Raw genomic sequence first — 14,541 nt, 5'->3', positions numbered from 1 at the left:
AGAAGATCCACCTCTATATTCCTACTCTGAAAGAAAAAAAAAATCTTTTCTCATTACAACGGTTTAAAGAAAGAAGGGGCACCGAAAGATAATGTCTTCATGGTCTCAACTTCTGGTCTCACGTTTGTCAGTGCCCCAAGACAGGATTATAAAATTAACAATCTTTCAAATGTCAGTTGTTACAGATTTTTTATTGCAACTGTCCATTTCTTATACATGCCCTGACCTAAAGAAGTTGCAAGCGGAAGGGAGCATTAGCCCTCAAGTGTTTTATGCACATCCATTCAGTATATACCACAGTGCTGAAGCAAGGGAGCCTTAAGGGACAGGAAGCTTAATGAGGTGGAAAGTCAAACAGTCAGTAGCATGGGGGGGAGGCTGCTTGGGTGCAAGATGGCTGCCACCTGCAGCATTATATCAAGAATTCAGACCCTTTGTAGTGCTTCATCAGGAATATCCACTCTTTCCCCGTTTTCTTTTACGGAGACCTTACCCCCAAGAGCTGAGTGCAAGGTGAGACCCAAAAAGGAAAGTGATGAATTAAAGAGATTTGGAAGCCCTGGCACAGCTTGTAGACAAATGATGTCAGCAAAGCTGCTGCAGAGGCACCCACTGGAGAGGGTTCCCACTGCTAGAAGTAGCTGACTATGTAATTCTGCAGGATGACATGCTCAGCTTAAGGGGCCCCGTTTAATTGGAATCTTTCATTAAGGCAAACCAAGAGGAAAATTCAAATCTTTTTTAACGTTATTTTCTATCCATAATGCAAATTATGATTTATACAGCCTTCTATGACATGAAACAAAACAGTCCTTGAAACGTTCTATTTTGATTCGCTGCTATTTAGTTAGTTATTTCAGAACTGCCAAATTATCTAGTTCCAGGAGTGAGACATTAGATCAGTCCTGGATTTCTGACAAGTCCATCGCGATGCATGGAACTGGGTAATTTGCAGGGACTGTCTCTTGAATGTTTAATGTACAGCGCTGTGTACGTCTAGCAGCGCTATAGAAATTATAAGTACAGTAGTAGTAGTAATTTGGCAGCTTTTTTTTTTAACCATATAATTGTATTATAAAACATTACAAATCTGCTGAAAGTGAGAAAATCATTGTATGGGTTGTTTAACTGTACGTTTCACTGCAACAGTAACATAGGCATGCAACACACATACCGGCTTCCCCTAGACCACTTCATAACAAATTGACAACAACATCATTTTGGGAATAAAAGGTTACAACTTTATTATAACACCTGTGTAAATAAAACCTTAGAAAGCACCCGAGCCTTGCTCCTGATGTATTGCTTCCTGCCATGAAAACCAGCAAGGGAGCGCATCCTTCAACTCTTGTGGCCCGCTACACTTTTCTACCAGCAAGGCCACATTTCTCCGCCCACCCGCTATGGATGCCAGCAAGGCAGACATTTGTCCAGAGAACTGCTAAACTCCTCCCTTTGAGTCCATTCACATGTCTTTTTGTCCAAATGTTCTTGCTCGGGTGCCTCCGCCACAACCTAGACCAGAGATTCCCAGCGGCAGCAATTTTAAACGGCCCGCTCTCCCTGAAAAAATTAGATCTCAGCAGCGCGTTCGACCTGGTAGACCACGAAATCATGCTACTGTGCCTTGAAGCAATGGGAATCTCGGGAAAGGCAAAGAAATGGTTCCAAGAGTTCCTAACAAACAGATCCTACCGAGTAATCAGCAATGGAAACTACTCTAAACCATGGAAAAACCCTTCAGGCGTGCCTCAAGGTTCCCCCCTATCCCCCACACTTTTCAATATCTATATCGCCTCCTTAGGTCACCTACTACAAAAACTAAATTTAATATACTACATCTATGCGGACGACATATCCATCCTTATACCCTTAAACGACATCACAAAAGAAACTGTAGATAATCTCTCAAATACAATGACCGAAATCGATAAATGGACCACTAATTTCAAACTAAAACTAAACGCAGAGAAAACAAAAGTCTTTCTGGCTAGTCCCAATGACAAAATTACGAGAACATCGATAAAAATAAACAACCACGAATACCCAATCTCCAAAAACATAAAAATACTGGGTATCACTCTTGACACTCACCTAACTATGACTGACCACACAAACTCACTAGTGAAAAAATGCTTTTACACGCTATGGAAACTAAGAACCATAAAAAAATTCTTTGACCCTTCATCATTCAGGCTGCTGGTACAGGCACTGATCCTATCCCTTCTTGACTACTGCAACATCATCTACCTAGGCATCCCACAAAAAACAATAAAAAAACTGAGATTAATACAAAACACCGCCGTTCGCCTAATTTTCGGACTAAGAAAAAACGACCACATCAGCCCCTACTATAAAAAGCTGCACTGGCTTCCAATAGAAGCGCAAATTCTATTCAAATTCGCTTGCACCTGTTTCAAACAAGCCTGGGGACTAGCACCTTCATACCTACAAACTCACTTCACCCTACACAACCCCACAAGAACGACCAGAAACAAAAACATCTTTGCATACCCAAAGACTACAGGCTGCAGATACAAATCCTTCTTGGACAGAACCTTTAAGTTCCAAGCGAACAGACAGCAAACCTGGCTGAAAAACCACATAAACGAACCAAATATGACTTATAATGCATTCCGCAAATCGATCAAAACCACCCTATTCGCTAAATTCATTGACTAAAACGGTCCCCTCCCCCACTAAGACCCCTCTCATGGATGTTCTAAATCCTTCAGACACTCATTACCCTTAGATCTCCAATTAATATGTAAGTTTACCATTTAGACTATTGTACGGCATTTAGACTCTTTGTTCGGTACTGTATTTAAACTTATTGTATAGTATTGTATTTAGACTCACGGTATTGTATTATATGTGGATTTATTGTATTGTATTAGCATTGTACTGTACTAAGACCTTTGTTATTCGCTGAATGTCCAGCCTTCTTACAATTTAAACCGCCTAGAAGTCGCCTGACTATGGCGGTATAGAAAAATAAAGTTATTATTATTATTATTATGAAAGCTCCGCCCTCCTGTCCAAGTACAGCCAATGAGGCGGAACGCCCCAGAGGTGACGTCAGTGGCACGGGGAGACTGGAGGAAGAAGGGCGGAGCTGATCATGGAAGACTCGTGGCCACCGCCATGTTACTGGCGGCGTGCTCGGGAGGAACCCTTGCCACCTTGATTTCTGCTCACAATCCGCAACTGGGAAGAAACCCCCCCAGATCATTTTACTAAAGGTTTTTTGAGTTGCTTTTGTTGTGGTTCTCTCCCAACATATTTGCCTATAGAACCAGTCGCAATTCAGGAGATGGGTGTTGGTAGATTCAAGTTAAAACTAAACATTGAAAAAACTAGCTGCCTCTTTTACAAAGTCACGCTAGCAGCTGCCACATGGCAACAGCCCCGAAGCCCTTTAAATCTCTATGGGCTTTGGGGCCGCTAGCGCGGCTTTGTAAAAGAGGCCCTAGGTTTTTCTAGCCACTTCTACCAACTGCACCTTGGACATCCTAACACTGAGAGGAAATACCTTTCCCATCACCCCTTCGATTAGAATTCTGGGAGTTCACCTTGATAGACAGCTATCTATGACCACTCAGGTGAACCAAGTTGTATGCAAAGGCTTCATCACGCTTTGGAAACTAAGATTCATAAGAAAATTCTTTGAACTTGCACCTTTCCGATTACTAGTCCAATCGCTAGTGTTAAGCCTTCTGGACTACTGCAACATTTCATACCTAGCAGGACAATGCAGGCATTTCCGGAAACTGAGTATCATCCAAATCACGGCAGTGAGACTAATCTTTAACCTGAAAAAATTTGACCACATAACTCCATTCTATCAAAAACTACATTGGCTTCCTGTTGAGGGAAGAGCTCTCTTCAAATCTGGATGCCTTGTCTACAAAGCCCTTCATAGCCTAACTACCTAACTGCTCAATTCTTGTTTTCGTCGTCAAGCCGCTCTACATGTTCCCAATCATTTTTTATCCCAGGACAAGCAGGCAGCATATTCACACTTGTAGGTGATGTCATCCATGGAGCCCGGATGCGGACAGCTTTGCAAGCAGACTTGCTTGTAGAATTTCAGAAAGTTTGCTACTGCCGCACCGTGCATGTGTGAGTGCCTTCCCACCCTGCTTAGGGCGCGTCTCTCCTCAGTTCTCAGTTTTCCGCAGAGCCGAGAAGTCCTATTTCAACGCTCTGCGCTAGACTTCTACTTCATGCCTTCTCTCACCGCAGCTCTTGTTTATTTCTTTTTAGGGTTGCTGTGTATGTCTTGCGCATTTCATTAAAAAAAAAAGAGACTTTATTTTTTCTTTCAGTCACGGCAGGGCCTGCCTCACAGCCTCAGCCGGCAAGTTTCAACTTAGCTGCAGCTATCTTCCCTTATATGTCCTGGCCAGTAACAGACTTCAAGAAGTGTAGCCGTTGCCAGCGCGCGATCTCCCTTACTGATCCACATCGGTGGTGTATTCAGTGTTTGGGACCTGACCATTGTCCGGAGTCGTGTGTTTGCTGTGCTACCCTTCAACCTCGTGCCTGCAAACGTCATCAAGTTCAGGTGGAAAAACTCTTCGGAGATATGGATCCACTTGCCCCGGTCTCGACCTCGACCTTGAATCCGGTCAAGCTTACAGGAGTTCCCCCTTCTGCCTCGACCTTGGCTTCAATTTTAATCAAGCCATCCTCGTTTGGTGGGTCCTCGTCCTTGAGTAAATCTGCTAAAGCTTGCCTTGCTGCCTCCCTCAGATCAGGTACCAGCAGTGGTTATCAAGATACCAAAGAAGCATGTCTCCAAGTCGAAGAGTCATTCTTCCTCCTCTTCCTCAGAGACTATAGCCACACCAAATGTACCAGATCCTCAAGTCTCCGTGTCACATTTGGAGGCTATGATCCAGATCATCTTGGATCATAAGTTTGGTAATATGCTTGCCAAATATGCTCCTACTTCGTCTCTGCTTCCTGCAGTCCAGCCTGAGCACTTAGCAGTATTACAAGGAGTCAAGTCCTTGACTGTACCTCGAGCTGATCCTCTTCATTCTATACAAGGAGTCGAGTCCTTGGGAGTGCCTCCAGAGGATTCTTCACACTCTATGCAAGGAGTTGAGTCTTTGCGAGTATCTCATCTAGAGCATAAGTACGCTACTCAAAGAGTCGATTCCTTGTCAGTGCCTCGAGATACCTTGACACCAGGCATTCACTCCCTTTTGGTGTCTCGATCTCCAGCCTCCAGCCCTCCCTCCTCGTATAAGGCATCTCCCTTCCCGAGGCATAGGGCAAAGACTTCTTGACTTTATCGAGACCTGCCTGGTTCGAGGCAAGGTTCTCCACACCAGTCGAGGCATTCATTGAGGCACAGGTCCTCTTCTCAAGACAAGACTCGTCTCTCCAGGCTTTGAGACTCTTCAAGGCTTCCAACTCTGAAGTCGAGGATACCACCTCAATATACCGCTGCTTCTTCTATGAGGGATTCTATCTACTCTCTCAGTGAGTCTTCTATACCTGCATATTCAAGCCTCAGGTATCAATACTCCAGAGAAGCTTCACCTTCGTTCTCTGCCTTGTGAGGCACCTCGAGGTCACCTTCTCCTTGAGGTCAACCTTTCTTGGAGCAGATATCTTTTTCTTCTTTCCATCATCAAATAAGTAAGGAACTCAATATTACTTTGGACTCTGATTCCAAGTACTCTCAAGAGTATTTAGAAGAAATGGATATGTCTCATCCTCCTGCGGAGTCACTCAAATTACCCATTAATAGACTTCTTTCTCAAACCTTCAAGAGAAACCTCGAGACACCTTATTCCATTCCTGCTGTCCCAGGAAAGCTGGAGTCTCGTTACAGGATGGTCCATTGCAAGGGCTTCAAGATATCTCAGTTATCCCATCAGTCCCTTCTTGTGGAGTCTTCTCTGAAAAAGACCAATCCTGCCAAAGTTTATGCCACTGTCCCTCCTGGAAGAGACGGCAGGACCATGGACAAATTTGGTCATCAGTTGTATCTAAATTCTCTCATTGCAACTAGAGTTTTGAATTCTAACTTTGTTTTCATTTCTTATTTCAAGCATTTGGTTGACACACTGCCTGAATATTTCAAATATATTCCTCAACATCGTCTTCCAGGGTTTCAGCAAACCATCAGCACTCTGACTCAACTCCGCATGCATCTCCTTCAATCTTCCTATGATACATTTGAGCTTTCCTTGAGGGTCGCTGCCTTTTCAGTAGCGATGCGCAGGCTCCGTACTATAGGCATGGACCCTAATCTTCAAGATCGTCTGGCCAACATTCCTTGTCAAGGCAATGAATTGTTTGATGACTCCATCAAGGCAGCTACTAAACGATTGAACATGAGAAATCATTTGCTTCCATCACTCGTCCTAAGTCTAAGCCTTCTACTTCTAAAGGCTTCAGACCTCTTCCATCTTATCAGAGGCATTTTCCACAGAGAGCAGCTCCTTATACAAGAGCACCTCCTAAGAAACAACCACAGCAGCAGCAGAGGCAGCAGAAACCTCAGACCTTTTTGACTATCTAATACAGAGCATAACTTCCATCATTCTGCCTCTGTCCTCTCCCCTTCTTATTGGAGGTCATCTCCATCTTTTTTACCACCGCTGGGAGATCATTACATCAGATCTCTGGGTGCTGTCCATCATCAGGGAAGGATACTTTCTTCATTTCATTCAGGTTCCTCCAAATCTGCCTCCAAAAGAGTATCCTTCCAATCCATCCCAGACTGCCCTTCTTCTTCAGGAAGCTCAAGCTCTGTTTCGTCTCCATGCCATTGAGGAGGCTCCGCTGGAACAGCAGAGCAGGGGTTTTTACTCCTGTTACTTCCTAGTTCCGAAGAAGATGGGCAATCTGTGACCTATTTTGGACCTCAGAGCCCTCAACAAATTTCTGGTCAGAGAGAAATTTCGGATGCTGTCTCTGGCATCTCTGTACCCCTTTCTAGATCAGAATGATTGGTTATGTTCTCTAGATTTCAAAGAGACTTACACTCATATTCCCATTCATCCAACCTCTCGACAATTCCTCAGATTTCGGGTGGGGAATCTGCATTTTCAGTACAGAGTGCTACCTTTCGGCCTGGCTTCATCTCCAAGAGTGTTCACCAAGTGCCTAGTGGTAGTGGCAGCAGCTCTGCGGAACCATGGCCTCTAGGTGTCCAGTTCCTGGACGACTGGCTCATCAAGGATTCAACATCTCAAGGGGTTACTGTAGCGACCCAACGGACTATGTGGTTCCTACAAACCTTGGGATTTGAAATCAACTTTCCCAAATCTCAGCTACAGCTCTCTCAAATTTGCAGTTCATTGGAGCTGTTCTAGATACTGTCTGACTCAGAGCATTCCTTCCTCAACAACGTCAGGCTGCTTTCATTCATCTCTGCCACAAAGTGTCTTCCTTGACTACAATTTCAGCAAGACATATGATGGTTCTCCTCGGTCACATGGCTTCTACAGTTCACATGACTCCTTTTGCCAGACTTCACCTCAGAATTCCTCAGTGGACCCTAGCATCTCAGTGGGCGCAGGCTTGTGACCCATTCCCTCAACACATCAGAATGATGCCTTCATTAAGACAGTCTCCACTGGTGGATGCTCTCTTCCAATCTCTCCAGAGGTTTACTCTTTCACTAATATGAAGAATTGAAAACTGGAACCGGTATCAAGACTGTTATGTTATCAGCATAACTAAATAACTTGATCTCTAAGTGAGATAATTTTGTACCCAGAGAGGACAGATAGATGTTAAAAAGTAATGGGGACAAAGGAGAGCCCTGTGAGACGCCACACAGCAATAAAACTCATTCACAAAATAGGCAAATTTGAGCATGTTACTCCTCTTCTCAAAGAGGCACATTGGCTCCCCGTTACCCACCGTATCACCTATAAAATCGTACTACTCTCCTTCAAAATAAAACACTATCACCAACCCTTATTTCTCGATAAACTTCTCATTCCCCAATGTTCCCCATGCATTCTAAGGTCAACTGATCAAAAACTTCTCTTTATTCCCTCCATAAAAGACTTTTACTACACCCGGAAAACAAATTTCGCAGTAACTGCCCCAACATTATGGAACTTTTTACCACAGCAACTCCGTGATGAACAACATTTAGACAAATTTAAGATAAGCCTAAAGACTTTCTTATTTCGTGATGCCTTTGGCTACGTTTAGACTTACCTTTAACTCTCCCCTTTTGTTTCTTTTTTATTTTCTCTTTTTCTTTTTTTTTTCTTTCTATCCTCTCTCTCTTTTCCTTCTCTAAAACAACCAACCGCTTTGATAAAGCGTCCCACCCTATATGTTTTTCCCCTTTCCCACTGTCTCCATTTCTTCTCCAACATGTAACTTTTCCCTTCCCTTCCCTTTTACCCTCACTTTCAAGTCTGTCCAGTCGCTGTTATTTATGTTCACCTAGTTATTTTTTTTTAATGCTTAACATTTTATCTTACTTTTATCTCTTTTTAGATTTATTGTAAACCGTCCAGATATTCTTTGATGGTTGGTATATTAAAAACCAATAAACTTGAAACTTGAACTCCAACTATTAGAATAATCATTGTTGAAATGTACCTGGTAAGTACGTGTAAAGAATGAGAGGGCACTCTCTAAAGTTAAAAGGGGATAGATTCCGTACAAACGTAAGGAAGTTCTTCTTCACCAGAGAGTGATAGAAATCTGGAACGCTCTTCTGGAGGCTGTTATAGGGGAAAATACCTTCAGCAAATATTACAATAAATATACCAATGCCTTCTGCAGACTGGACACCTGCCCTCCAAACATCATGAAAACCGCACCAACTCACTTCAAAGCCAATATGTTGGCATGGGTAAGCCTTTCAATTTCCCGGCAGAACAAGGCCATATAATAATAACTCCTATTTTAAAAAACACAAAAGAACCACTCAACACCCTGTCTAACTACAGACCTATCGTGAGCATCCCGCTGTTCACCAAAATAGCAGAAGGGGTAGTAAATGCCGAACTCACCACATATCTAGAAAAATTCAATATCTTAAACGATAACCAATCAGGCTTCCGCCCAGACCACAGCACCGAGACCATTATAGCCGCTCTACTCAACCACCTGCACTCGCTTTTCAGCCAGTACAACTTGACCTGAGCAGTGCATTCAACCTTGTCGATCACTCCATCCTCCTAGACTGCCTTGGCTACATCGGCATCTCTGGCCAGGTCCTCAATTGGTTCCGGGGGTTTCTAAAAAAATAGATCATACAGGGTATTCAAGAACGACTCTCTCTCATACAGCTGAGATAATGCCTGTGGGGTTCCACAGGGCTCCCCCCTCTCCCCCACACTGTTTAACATCTACCTTGCATCCCTGGGAAACCTCCTGCAAAACCTCAAGCTCAAATTCTTCATCTACTAACCAGTTTCACTCCAGAGTTGCTCACCTCTCAAGCTCACTTACTCAGATAGAACTCTGGATGCTATCCTACAGACTAAAATTAAACCCTGACAAAACCAAATTCTTCCTAGCTACCCCCAACGACAAAATTAAAGACACCACAATTCAAGTGAAAGGAATTGCCTTCCCCCTCGAACAAACCTTAAAAGTACTGGGAGTCATCTATCCCTGGAAAAACATACTGATATTACTGTCAGGAAATGCATCTCAGTGCTCTGGAAACTAAGCACCATAAAAAAATACTTCAACGACACCTCATTCCGCCTGTTGATACAATCCTCCATTCTCAGCATCCTAGACTACTGCAATATCATTTACTTGGGCTCCACGAAGAAAACCATCAGGAGACTGAAACTGATCCAGAACACCGCTGTTCGCCTTATATTTGGCTTAAACAAATGGGAACACATCACCCCTTTTTACCATAGACTACATTGGCTACCTCTTGAATCTAGAATCCTATTCAAGTTCGCGTGCTTTTGCTACAAATCTGTATTTGGTCTATCTCCGAGCTACCTCATCCCTCATTTCAACCTGAACTGCAACAAAAAGAACACCCGCAGAATCTATCTTTTCGCCTTCCCCTCCCTAAAACTATGTCACCTCAAAAGGTTCTTCGACAAAACCTTCACCTTCTAGGCGGCCAAACAGAACCCATGGCTAGCCCAAATTGTGCTCAAGGCCCCCACCTACCTCGATTTCCGAAAACCACTCAAAACTCATTTATTCCACGGTCAAAATCCCTAATCCCCCCTCTTCCACTTCTTATCACCCCTCCCACAAATGACCCAAACTCTCCCGTTACCCCCTCTTTTGTTCTCTCCCAACCCGCTAACTCCAATGACCTGTACAGCCCCCCCTCATGCTCACCTCAATCAACTTTGTTGCTTTAATTCTGATTAATTGTAATTTCTTGTTAAATTCTGTTTATTTGATGTGAACCCCCCCCCCCCCCCCCGGCTCATGCTCACCTCAACATCTTTGTTGCTTGTAAATCTGATTAATTGTAATTTCTTGTTAAATTCTGTTTATTTGATGTGAACCCCCCCCCCCCCCCCCCCCCGGCTCATGCTCACCTCAACATCTTTGTTGCTTGTAAATCTGATTAATTGTAATTTCTTGTTAAATTCTGTTTAATTGATGTGAACCGCCTAGAACTCCCTGGGTATGGCGGTATACAAAAATAAAGTTATTATTATTAAAACACCCTCCAGGGATTCAAGACAAAGTTAGACAAGTTCCTGCTGAACTAGAACGTACACAGGTAAGGCTAGACGCAGGGCACTGGTCTTTGACTTAAGGGCCACCACAGGAGCGGACTGCTGGGCACGATGGACCACTGGTCTGACCCAGCAGCGGCAATTCTTATGTTCCATCAAAGGCTGTACTCAGAAAAGATTCATTAACCGACTCTTATCATACCAAGCCATTTCCAGGGATCCTGAACTTGGCCAAATGTTTAGAATATCAACATCTTATATGCATTTTAGAAAGCTATTAAAAACTCATCTGTTCTCAAAATTCTTGTAATCCCTCCAAAGCAGTATACTGATGTGAAACTATTGTTAACACTTTGATGCCAGTATTCTATCTATTGTAGCTCACTGACAATGGTCGGCCCATCTCTTTTGTAAACCGCATAGAACCGAAAGGCTTTTGCGGTATATAAATAAAAATTTATGTTATGTTATGTAGATTCCTTCTTAATTCCCACTGGCCCTCCAGCTAGTCCTAGGTTGGTAGGGCACCTGGTCTGTTAGTGCAGTAATTCTCAACCCAGTCCTCTGGGCACACCCAACCACCAGTCAGGTTTTCAGGATACCCACAACGCAAAGATACGCTAATGATCTTTTATCCTTTTTTCCGGTGAGTGATGCACTCACTTTCTGAGCAATGTTTGCAACGATATATGGACATGATTGTGGGATGGATGGATGAACAGGATCTGAAATTAAATGTTAACAAAGCAGAGGTGACGGTGGTGAAGAGTCAAAGGGATAACTTTGAGTTAGAAAGTGTTGAAGTGATGGGTGAGAAACTGTTAGTCAAAAAAGAGATGACGGTATTGGGAGTATGTTTGGATAGTTGTCTGACTAAGGAAAAACAAATATTGAAAACGATTCGGCTAGGCTATATGCGATTACAATTGTTATATAGATTAAAACCTATGCTACCAGCTTGTGATTTCCGTAGTGTGGTGCAAGCAGTAATACTAAGTAGAGTGGACTACTGCAATTCTCTTTATTTGGGAGTTACTAAAGCGAAGATGAGGGCACTGCAGATGTTAGTTAACTCTGTAGCAAGATTGATTAGTGGGGTTTCAAGAATGACTCATATAACCCCAGTGTTGAAACAACTGTACTGGTTTAAGATTCTCTCAATCATACAGCAAACCTTATACACACGTTTCCCCAAGGGCACTAAAGGAGTTTTTTGAAATCTATCAACCCAGAAAATGTTGGAGATCTGAAAATAGTATGAAGTTGAATTTGGAGAGTAGGATGTTAGTCTCTCATGTTACGTACGATTGGGGCAAAAATGCTGTCTGTAGCAGGTGCCAAGCTGTGGAATGCGCTGCTTGGTATTCTGCGATTTTGTGATGGGAGACTGAATTTTAAGCAAATGTTGAAAACACAATTATTTGTTAATGCCTTCATGTGCTAATGCTATTTGCTGCTGAAGCCTTACCGTCCTGTAAATGTTTTTATGGGATTTGTCTTTCCATCTTGTTGGATGAATTTGAAAAAAGGTTTTAATAATGTGACTGTTAATGTTTTGTGTTTGTTCTGTCGAAACATGTTTTCATATTTTTAATATGCATGTACTTTTGTAAACTGCATTGTATTTATGCAGTATATAAATTTTTAAATAAATAAATATTCATTGTGGATATCCTGAAAATTCAACTACCCCCAAGGATTGGGTTGAGAAGCAATGTACCAGCTTTGGATAGTCCAGGGGTGTCCAATGTCGGTCCTCAAGGGCCGCAGTCCAGTCGGGTTTTCAGGATTTCCCCAATAAATATGCATGAGATCTATTTGCATGCACTGCTTTCATTGTATGCTAATAGATCTCATGCATATTCATTGGGGAAATCCTGAAAACCCGACTGGACTGCGGCCCTCGAGGACCGACATTGGACACCCCTGGGATAGTCCAAGAAGGGCATGATATTTGTCATATGTTTTGTACAAGAGGGCTTCACTCGTCTCTCAAGTTATTCCTGCCGAGTTCCAGAACTTTATCAAAAGAATTAATGTTAGTAATTCTGTTTTCATGTTTTCATGTTTATTTGCTTTGATTTTGTAGAACAGGTGGTTATTGACTTCCTAATCGCCTACTCTGAGCATAGAGCTGTTTACTTCATTTGCTTCCTTAACTTCTTTGCTGGCACCTTTTAATAGCTTATTATTACCCAGTCATCAATTTAGTCGCTGCACAATCCCTAATACACTGGCGTCTCATAGACTACCGTGTTGTCTTGTCCTTTGCTTTCTTAATTTGTCTCAGGGCATTGCATGCCGTGTCTCTTACAGCTCAGCCGGGACTCGCAGCAATTAGAGACTGTCCCTTGATTATCCTGGTTGCTTACAGAGCTGGAGAGGTTCAGGGAGGGGGGGTAGCTAAAGTGAGTCTAAGAGAAAATTTAGGAATTCCTTGTACTGTACAGCACGATGAAGGCTCGAAGTCCTGCAATCCTTCCTAGGGAAAGAGAAGTAAGGTTTCCCCCCCCCCAAAAAAAAAGACAGCATTCTCAAACTGGGTTCAGGAGGGGAACGAGCAAGGCTGGTTCAGATGTGCATCTGAGCAGAGAGGCTGCTGATTGAATAAACAGAACTGCCAACCAGGACGATTCATGGTGCAGATCGGTAATTTAAGATGAAAAAGACTGTTGTGCGGCTTTAGCTTCAAATGATAACATCTTAATTTGAACTGAAATTTACAATACGGATTCTTGCCCAGAAATAGCTAAGAAGAAAATTAATTAATTAATTAAATAAATTGAATCAGGTTGGGCAGACTGGATGGACCATTTGGGCCTTTATCTGCCGTCATCTACTATGTAACCATTGTAATGAGTAATAGGTGTGTGACACAGTGGTAAGAGCTACAGTCTCAGCACCCTGAAGTTGTGGGTTCAAATCCCGCACTGCTCCTTGTGACCCTGGGCAAGTCACTTAACCCCCATTGCCCTAGGAAAATTAGATAGAGTGTGAGCCTACCAGGACAGAGTTCATGAATGTAAAATCACTTAGGCTATAGGTGGCATATAATAACTAAAACAAAAAAAACATTCTCCAGACCTACAAAAAGGGAAGAGGTACATCAAACATAAGCAACAAATGATTAAGGCTCCCTTTTATCAAGCCACAGTAGAGCATTTTAGTGCTGGCAGTAGTGGCATAGCGAGAGTAGGAGGCACCCGAGGCAGTGTTGCCCCCCCCCCCACTCTCTGCACCCCCCCACCACACTCATGCCTCTCTTCCCACCCTGTACCTCTTTCAATCTTCACCAGCGCGAGCAGCTTCTCCAGTCTACTGCTCGCACTGGCGCTAGCTTTCCCTCTGATATCACTGCCTGGCCGCAGCCCACCCACTCGCCGCTGCAACTCCGAATATAAATGATCATTAACATTTTCTCTCTGTACAGTGTGCTTTGTGTTTTTTTTTTTATTTTGTGGTTACCATTATGTATTAATAAGATTATATTGTGTGTATATGAAAAATGGATGGAAGAAATTGCATTACAATTAGTATTATTATTATGGGGTGGAGTCAGGGGCGGAGTTTGACCAGGGGTACTCGGTTGGTATTTGTTAGGCTTAGGGGGTACTTGGCTTGATAAGGTTGAGAAACACTGGTCTAGGAGAAGCCAGCTTGAATCAAAGTAAAGTGGACAGTGTGGGGCTTGGAACAGACACATGTGGGTGACGGGACAAAAGCACGCCGACAATCGAGCGCTGATAATTCGGCACAAGACACCAGAGCGCCACGGGAAAACTTACTTTTAAAGAGCTCCGAAGCGGGGAACCCCCCTACTTTACTTCATAATATTCGTGCTGTCATTGCGGGGGCGTGGAGGGGGTGCAACCCCCCA

This window comes from Geotrypetes seraphini, chromosome 8 (genome assembly GCF_902459505.1).
Source record: "Geotrypetes seraphini chromosome 8, aGeoSer1.1, whole genome shotgun sequence".
Classification (NCBI taxonomy): Eukaryota; Metazoa; Chordata; class Amphibia; order Gymnophiona; family Dermophiidae; genus Geotrypetes; species Geotrypetes seraphini.
This window is presented reverse-complemented; position numbering follows the sequence as displayed.